Here is a 10,141-nt window from a genome sequence, read left to right on the forward strand (position 1 = left end):
CTCTTTTGTTGGGTATGAACTAGGTCCATCCAGAGTTTTCCTTTGTAATGTTTTGTGTTCACTTCAATAATGAAAAATGTTATAGCCTTCATAATAATTATCTCAAACAGAGACATTAATGAATCATTCATCAAACGAAAGGAAACAAGTGTTATATAAAATGCTTTAGAAAACTTGCCTTTGTTCCAGTAATTTAGCAGCTGGCAGCTGCCTCATCTTCACACATACACAGGGTTTAAAACAAGGGAAAAATTGGGCTTAAAGCTACTGTGGCCAAAGGCTAGAGAGTAAGACTTTTGAGAGTCTACATGATTTATGCACTCACATCCTACTCAAGAGCATGAGTTCTGACTTTCGGTGATGTTTCTCCTCTTGCAAAACCATCATGCAGAAATCCATTTCCCCTGTTCGTGCAACAGCCAAAAGCAAAGAAATATTGGCTCCACTAAGCCAACGTATATTATCAAGCTTCACTGGCCGTAGGAGCCCCTGCACCTACACGTGTATCCCACAAGGGTGAATCTTCTCAGTGACCAGCCCATACAAACGCAAAACAGTGCGACCAGAATGAACGCACTGCTCCACCCCATGCCCAGTGCCGCCTCTCCACGCCGAGTGTGGGGGGGTTTCTCCTGCACGGTCCTATCAAACACTACAGCCAAAGTGCTCCTGCTGCCAGAGGGTCAAACCTGTCCACTTGAACAGTCATATCCGCTCGCCTAATATATGCACTTTATCATCCTTAGCTACTTAAACTGAAGACAGATGACTGTGCTGTTGGGCAGGTTTGGAGATTTTTCCATCTCTCCTAAGTGCGATGGGTAGTACGTTATTGAACAAACAGATGAGGCAAACCCTGGGAAAGGTCACGATTCGTTATGAGTAAGAGGAAACAACCTCTCCCCCACGCGCGCATAATTGGGCCTGACTTCCATTAACACAAAGCAAACAGGCAGCTTCCAACCGGGTACCTCAAGGGAGCACGACAAAAATAGCTCCAGGCTAAACCAAGTCTAGCCGGCCGGGAGCAAGGACCAGCACAGCAGCTAACTAGAAGACACAAAGAAGATCAGGAAGAGATGTAAAGGACTGCCAGCGAGTGCTTCCCCCTCTCCCCTCGATGAATAGCATATTTTGCTCTACTCATCGTGAGGTTCCTTCTGCTCCCCCAGATTAATCTGGAAAAACATGGCAGGAAATGTTTCTGAGCAGCTTCGTTGCATTGTTTGTGAAGGTCTGATGCTAAAGTAATACAGCTGCTTCTGGCTGACACTCACACATTTTTGTCATCATTCCTTTCCTGCTGTTAGTTGTCAGCCTTACTGAGACCAGCCCTGTAATCATTATCCCAGGAAGATCAACTGCTCAGATGCCTATTAACTTTAGGAAGGCAAGAGAGTCAGCACAGCTGATGCCACAGCCAACCCTCCACTCGAGTCAGATGTAAGTAATTGTAACCCATATTTCCAAAGAAGTTCATTTATTTTTTTGTGACAATCCCAGAGAAGATAAGCAAGAACAGCGCATTTCTATTTTGAACTGAGAGGACCACCGCAAAACATGAAGAAACTCAGGCACAATCCATCACAGAGAACACAGAGCCCAAATTTAAGCTAATTACACTGTTGCAGCTCCCAGGGTAAACAGCTGCACTTGTTTAAACCAGTTTAATTTACGTTTGCTCAACAGATGTTTCAAACAAATGTAAGCATTCACTGTACAGCTTCACAACACCGTCTGGGTTTGTACCAATATATTAAAATCACCTTAAAATGCAAAAGGTACCTTCAGCACGTGGGGCAATGTGACCTGCTTGCCTCACTTACTGCTGCTGTGGCATCCATATGGGAGGAGAGGGGGGATCCAAAGACACACCAGCATGTGCTTCATACAGGACACTGAACACCTCCTGCAGCAAGAGCACATCGCCACCCACACCAGCCAGGGTCCCTTCACCTCCGTGCTGCCTCAGAGAGGGTAAGAGTCAGCTATGCCTCCGTTACTTCTCCATTCCTGTAGGACTGCACCTTCTTGCATTAAATTGTCCTGAGGTATAATAATCCTCAGTTTGTACCACAACATTTTTAAGGAGTAGATTATATGCTCTAGTAGAGGCTTGCCCCTGAATTTCCTCACGTCTTTCGCAGTCGGTCGCCTCTGTGCAAGATGGAGGCCCTACCACGGTAGCTAAAGATAGGCTTCTCGGGAGAAAAGAAAATGAAATGTACATAATTTCACAAAATTCCCTTTAAGAAAAAAAAACAAAGACATATGTTTAATGGAAAAAAAAAACTCTAAACCCACTTCATATGAGATCTATGAGAAGAAATCAGCACTGATTACAAAAGCAGTGGCACTACAGAACAAGAAATTAAAGTTCTGTCCACACTTGAAAGAAGCGCAGTGCAATTTCCTGGTACACAGAGTTTGTGTCACCCACCCAAACCTTAGAAGATATGAGACTCTGCTGTCCTGCATGCAAGGTTAATCGCATAATGTTCAGCTATAATGATGAACCTACGAAAGACCATGAATGAAAATGTAGGTTCCTCAGAATGGTAATACCCAACAGTTCTTAGCCTAATCTATCCCTGAATCTGAAATGATGCAACTACATAGTTAAAACCCAGGAGACTCACCTACTTAGTTTCTTTTTTCCTCATTTCATCCCCTGGGAGAGTTTAATTTTTTAGAACTTGATCTGATGTGTCTGCAAATAAGTGTCCCAAGTTTTAGCAATTCACATCTAATTGGAGGAATAGCAATGCAAAGCAATATAATTGCTGCATGCCTTCCACGTGGGACAGTGAAGAATGTGCCCAGAAAAGTGAGAAATTGCCCTAGTGTCTTCCTTTGCTGACAGCAAGAAGTATTTGAAATGAAAAATGCCTCCTTTCGCTATACCATACCTCTGAAATTATCGCAGTCATATTGAGATAATACGATAAGATAGCAGAAAATAGCACCATTCAGGAATGCATACTCGTTACATAAAGCATCCTAAACATGCAATTAAAGTTAGAATGTGCTTAAGTTGCTTTGATTTCAGAATAGATTTCAGTGCTTTTCTGAATGGAGGCCTAAATACGCTGTAAGTATCACGAAGCACCTCCAGTCTCGGAGGAGATCCGAGCGGGCTGTAGCAGCGCAGTCTGTCCGCGGGGCAGCGGTTGCTTTCTCGCTAACCTAGCACACGCTCTTTGGGCACGGCAGCGATGATTTGAAGGGCTAGCTTCCTCCGTGTGCTCATATCTCCCAGGAGCCTGCCTCCTCCCAGGCACACGACATCCAACAAGGCATGTCACAAGGAAATTAAGGCAGAAAATGTTCCTAGTGCCATCTGCTCCCAGGCACTGCTGTCATTTATGGGAGGTCAAGGCAACTTGCCATCAAAGGCCTGGGCTTTCAACGTCATCATTCAACACTGGTCTGCGTTTTCCTCGGCTTTCTTCAGGTAAGGGTGATGTGAAAGACGGGCTCTGCTTTTGCAGTGGTCGAAGCAACCTTGTTACTGCTGAGCCCTGGGGAACCGCAGGTGCCTCCAGCCTGCTGGCTCCTAGGGCCATAGGGTGGTACCAAGGGGTATGCAAACCCCACCTGACAGTCACTAGCAGTACTCATACTCATAACTGAAGCAAAAAAAAACTTCCTAAGTAACAGATAAGACTGATCTGGCATGGACAGTGGAGAAACATCATTTGCTCCCATGGATCTAGCAGAGAAAGGAATTGAAAAACTTCCTGCATCTTTTCCATAGTTCCTTGTGAACAATGTTGTATTCAAATGCATAGGAACGTCCCTAAAATACAATAAAAGCTCTGAGCATCAGTTTAGCCACTATGGAGAAAATTCTTAACATTGGGAAACTCAGTTAAGAGATTACTGCAGGTCTTTGACAACAGAAGTGGTAGATGGGAGGGAAAAAAAGAAGAAAAAAAAACCCCACACTGCAAGAATATCTTAAGAAATGCAATATGGTATTTTGCCAATGAAAAGTGATTACAGACATTGCTCTGCCCTCTAAAACATTTTGGCAACCTCCACAAAAGAGATGTGATATTTTTTCTGCTTTAATGGTTCTTAAGTCACACAACAGGTTATTCACATAATTCACTAAGCTACATCACTGCACTCCTTGCCAGAGGCAAGCAGGAAAACAGGGACTTGTCCTTGCACCATTTTTGTGCCTATTGATTTTATCATTAGGTAAGCAAATTGGTTACCTCACTTCAGATCCAGTGTTAAATCACAGTCACTAAGGTTTGTCGTCGCCTTAATAGGGTATCGACTGCAAGGAAAAGAATATGTTGAAAATCCCTTTGTCCCTGGAGAAGTAATTGTGAAAGAGCATTCCCAGATGGCTCCAGGTAGCTCAAATATGGGCCATAGCAAGCAACACACTGCAAGAAATTGTAACTTATAGCAAGCTCAAAATTCAAGCCATTGTATATGCTGCAAGCACTCGTTTTAACAAATTAAGTAGGCTACTCATCACATAGATATTTTCCTCATAGTTTAGCTTCTCCGAAGCCCAGCTGTCAATGGGCACCACTGTAGCCTCCCTGCAGACAGAAGTGCTCACGATGCATTTGCGATGGATGGACTTCCTAGGAGGCAGTGACCTGGCAGATTTACACGAGTTTCCCACAGCACAGACATAGACCTGGTCTGGCAGGTCAGATTCCCAGGATTTAGCTCTGGCTCTGCCCCTGATTTTACTGAGGACTTTGAGCTCTGTTCACTTCTCTGCCTCCGTGAGGAAACAGGATCGCGTTGCTCTCATTTATCTGTGTAACAGCCCTGCCATGGGGAAAATTGTTTGAAGAACTGACTGGATCCCATCAGACACAGGAGTATCCTGACCCCTTGTCTACTCTCAGGGTGCTTGCTTTAAATCTGAACTACAGTCAGCAAATCTGCTGCAGCCACAGATCCACTTTTCACCTTACGGCACAGATTTAACAGCAGTGTTTTCTTTCCAGGTAGATCAGCTTAAAATCTTCTAAGACCTCAGAGGGGTACACTGAGTTGGGGCCTACAGCATATCCTGACTTCAGCCCCCAAAGACAGCATGTTATCACCTCAAAAATGCCCCAGCGCGCGTTGAAGGGGCGAAGGCGTGAGGAAGATTGCTTAGATCCTAAAAGTAGGAAGGTGCAGGGAGATGGCTGTGGTTGCTGTCAGGAAAAAGAACAGACACCTGAAGACAAGGTCTCTACCTAGCAGCAGCCCACGCAAACACATTTTCTACTTCATCTGGGCCAACAAACAGAGAAAAAGTAGATACAGTTCTCCATTAGGGCCTTATCTGAGCCCACAGAAGTCACAGAAAGGTTAATTGATTTCCATTGGCTTTTAGATTAGGCCTTAATTGCTATTAACTTAGCCTGGGGGTTAAAAAGCAACTTAGCAACAAAAAGGATCCATTTTCTCCAGGCAAATGCTTGAACTGCTTGATCATTCTGCACAGTGCTGTGTTTGGGCTTGGTTCAGGGTGGAAGTGCAGGTCCTCTCCTAGTTAACCTAGACAAACTAGATTATCTGCTTCTTAGTTTTATACTCTATCTCACACATATTAATATGCCTTCACCATTTCCACATACATTTTGCTAAAAAGGAGATAACATTAGCCAGTATGTTGCTCATATTTCCCCCAAAGCATCATTAGTAGTTAACATAACACTCTTGCATGCCCCAGCCTGCAGAAATTTGATTCGAATGTGTCCTAGGATGCTTCACAGGCTGGCAATGAGACATGGACACCGAGCAGAAGAAAAGCAAGAAATGGGGTAGATGAGGAAATGGGGAGGGTCTGACAGCAATGCTCCGCACAGCTGTGGTGTTAAGGTGGAGGGAAGATGATCATTTTGTCATTCTCTAGGATCTCAACCACCATTTCACACATAAGTGAGAAATGGAAGTGCACTTCATCCACCATGATGAAAAAATGGTGGACGAAGAAGCACAAGGAGCTGTAGTGATGTAAGAGGCCACAGGTACAAGCAGCACAATGAGTGTGGGGAGGTTCCTCATCTCTGCACCTCCCCTCCAACCTCTGGACCAGTGGTACGGGAAACCATCGTTAGAAAGGAACTTTTCATACCTAACCCCTGTACGCTACCAGAATCATTCATTTCAGCATAAATATGTGCTTGGTGTACAGCTCCCTAGAGCACGGTGGCTGGATGATTTCAGTTAGGTTTCTTTGTAAAGATATTGAGGAAGCTTATCATCATCTCAGGCATTGAATTCAATCAAAAATTCACTCAAGCAAACACAAAAATCCAAGCAACTTCAAGTAAAATAGATAACTCTGACTGACCTGCACCACAGTAATTAAATAGTGTGATGCATATTGATTCATGGAACATATAGTCCATAAAGAACAGCCTGATGTTTATTGAGCTGACATCTAAAGAGCTTTATTAATAGTGGGTCTATTTAATAGGTATCCTTTATGAGCTGTCAAGATTAGAAACATTAGACTTTGTGTAAAGACCCATGAATATGCTCAGAAAACAATCCTGTGCAACCAGCTGACACAGATCAGCTGTACTCCTTCTCTGCCTTTCGAATTTGAAAGGAAATTGGGTTTTTATGATCTTCAGTTTGTTTATTTCCATATTCCCGTGAAGCTGAAAAGCTCTGTGCTTGCTCTGGCAGGACTCGCACATCACAGAACAAGGTGTCCCCTGTGCTCCACTTGAAAATGAAAATGCAAACACACACACACACGCACCTGCACGGGCTGTCTGTAAATACTAACGCCTCTCTTCAAAATGTACCGGAGAAGAGAAACTGCATAGAGAATAGCATTGCTGCCTGGGAACTAAATCTGTCTCCAGGGTTAAACAGTGCCTGGGTGATTAAGCACGCAGCGCTGTAAGGAAGCCACCTAACCAGCACGTCCTCGGCTGCGCCAGAATCAATGCCAGGCAGGTGAACCCGCTGCCTGGGCACCCCCACAAGGAATTGATCCCATCGGGGACTTGAACATCGGCTCCCCACGTCCAAAAGCAGTCATTTTCTGCTGCCTAAAGCAAGCGTGGAGTTTCCATTAGCCGTCGCTCACAGAGACGCAGCTCCTCTCCTGAGGGGCCTTTGGCAGAGGCTGCAAAAGCACCATAAAAGCTCCCAGCAGTTTTCACTAGAGAAGCTCTTTGCTGCAAGAGTCTTTAGAGAAAATCACAATCTACATGGTTTTCACTATTACCTTAGAACGCTGAGTCCCAGTTTCAAAAAGTGGCACAGTTTGGCATGTCTAAGCCACTCAGGGGCCCTAAAAATAAACCAGAAATAGTTTTCTTTCCTTCAAATTCTAAGGAGAGGCAGAAATTACACTTGTGGGGGCTATTTGCACAGCCTCCCCTTGGGAAAGCGGCCTGTGCAACAAGGCATGGCATGAGAGGGATGCAAGTCTAAACTGCCTATGAATGAAAGACCCCAAACGGCTGCACTGGGAGGGCATCTGCCCAAAAATGCATCTTGCCACAAGGACGTTAATGATCACAAAGTTTACCTAAGACAATCATCAGCTGAATTAAACAGTAACCAAATAGGGGGGATTCACAAGAGACTTCTGAGAAAAGAGTCAGCTTGGAAAACAGTATAAAAGCCACATTAAAATTCTCAGGCATGGGGAGAGAAGAGGTAGCAGGGCAGCGGTGAAAACCTGGTCTGATGCTGCCAGAGGTCACCTCTGGCCCTACCCCCTCAGTCTGGCCTAATGAGAAATCCTTATTTAATTTAAACCATGTGAGCTGACCAGGCTTTCCCCATAGCACAACGTTTTCCTGACCGTTGAGGGGAAACGTAAGAGGAGGACCAGGCTTACGGGTTGTGACTCACCTGGTGGTGATGGTCCCCATCATCTGGAATGTTAGAGCACCATTTCAATGCTTCACAGAGTGTTTTGAGATAAAAGATACCGTATAGAAATATTTTATGTTTAACACTTTGGCAAGTGTGACAGTCCATCTAGTAGAGGATAATCAGAGATATACACAGGATAACACATTACAGCTTTATCTTATGAATCAACCACAGCAGAGCTTAAGGGCTTATCCAGCAAGTCAGACAGAGGAAAAACAGAAACCATCCAGGGGATTTTTAAAATGTTATATTTGATTCCCCTTTAAACCAATTTTGTTCTATTATTTTTTTAAGAGCTGCAAGAAGCCAGATTAGATGGTTAAACTCCAGTGCCTTTTCAAATGGAAACAGATAAACTCAGAGCTCAACATTTAAAGCCTACATAAGCATTAGGGGTTTTGGTAGCTTCAAGCAGAACCCAGTTGCCATTTCTGCTCCATTCAAGGCAAGACAGACGCAGGCCCAAATTCAAATGTGCCGAGATAATAAAGTCTGCTATAAGTCAGACATTTTCTGAACTGAGGGCTGATACTCCAATACAGACTACTTGCCAGACTTTATTCCTACAACAGTTTAAAAAGCCCATTCCCGAAGTTTTTATTCTTGTTAACTTGTGAGTACTGTTAATTTCAACCTTCCTATAATTATGTGCTGAGATTTTTTTCCTTTAATCTTTTCCAGGTGATTTACAAAGCTGGCATAGAAACAGCCTAGGAAGGGAGAAATTTGTACACAGTGCAGTCAACCTAGTCAAGCATCACATTTTTTTTAAATCAAAATTTTAAATGTGATGGGAGTCAATAAGGCATTTTTTTGCCAGGAAGGAAAGAGACCTCAGGAGAAACCTGACTCAAAGCCTTGCTCATAGCGCAGGGACAGAGCAAGACATTAAGGAAGGAGAAGATTGACTGCTTGTCTTCTGAAGCGTCTCTGGATCCTCTGTAGATGTAACCAGGGTGCAAGGAAAGGACTGCAGCAAAATATGTTTATTCCAAAGATTTCTTATTAAACTAAGGAAAACTGTATGATCCCTAAAGGTCATCAGTCTTGGGCACTCTTGGATAAAAGAAAGCACCTCTACTTCCCTCCAAAATGCATTCCTAGTAAGCAACTCAGAGCTCTACATGGTCTGTAAGGCAGACTATCAAATTCACCTTTCAGTGGTCTACAAAGGGGTTTATCTGCTCACAGATGACATGTGCACACAGGTACTCAACAAAATCCAGTTTTTGGTACAATATGAAGTCCCCACCCCTTGTATCAGGAACCCTGGCCCTGTTACAAGGACATGTCTGGCACCTGGCAGCTAGCTAAATAACTTTCAGACACTGCAGTGACCTACTTTTAAATCAAATCTCCACAGCATATCTATGAAGTTAACCCTGGTCATTCTCATGGCCTGAATGTTCAGGCCAGGTAGCAAATGCCTAGAGCAGAAACATATTTTCTTCATGGTTTCATAAAGTTCTGGCCACTTTCTCCCCTAGGCTGGCAAAGCAAATTTCATTTCATGTGTAGTTTTTTTTTCCCTAACCTGTGCATCTGAACAGCTCCCATAACTCTTTCAAGAGCACCAGCAGGAACATCATTTCTCATTAATAGTGCTCTAGATAGGAAATTTCTTTTAAAGCAAATTACTTATCAGCAATCCAAATCAGTCCTTTAATTTCTGAGCTGGTGAATCAACAGGGTCACAACATCTTTCAGTACCCAAAATCTCCTTTCACTTATGCCAGTATTACACTGATTTGACCACCAACCTTGCTCATACAGGCTCCTGTCTCCAGAGGCACCTTTTAGTCCCACCACAGGACTTCTCAGGAGCCAGTCAAACCCCCATTTAGAAACACCTTGGCCTAAATATTGTTCCTTTTACCAAGAATATACTGTACCAAGAAGACATATAAGGTGCTCTAGGATTCATGTCAGAGAAGAGCGAGAGGTGCTGAGCTAGCTAAGTGCCAACCTCCAGCCCAAGTATCACCAACCTGAGCCCTTCCTTGGTTTCAGATGTCTATAGGACTTGGTCCTTCAGGCACTTCCAACACAGGAAGGTCCCCAACTTGCCACTGAGAAATGAAAATTTTAAAAATTAATGTTTATTTTACTCATGGTGTTCATAGGAATTTTCTTTCCCCTTCCTCATATCTTATTTTTGCTGCAAGCATTTTCATGAGAACTAGGGTTGTCTGTGAGGAGTTCACCAAGCCTTACAGCTCAATGCCCACTTCTAGTCACAAATCTCTGTCTCTGACTTCATTATCGCTTC

The sequence above is a fragment of the Rhea pennata genome, chromosome 2 (genome assembly GCF_028389875.1).
Source record: "Rhea pennata isolate bPtePen1 chromosome 2, bPtePen1.pri, whole genome shotgun sequence".
NCBI classification, from domain to species: domain Eukaryota; kingdom Metazoa; phylum Chordata; class Aves; order Rheiformes; family Rheidae; genus Rhea; species Rhea pennata.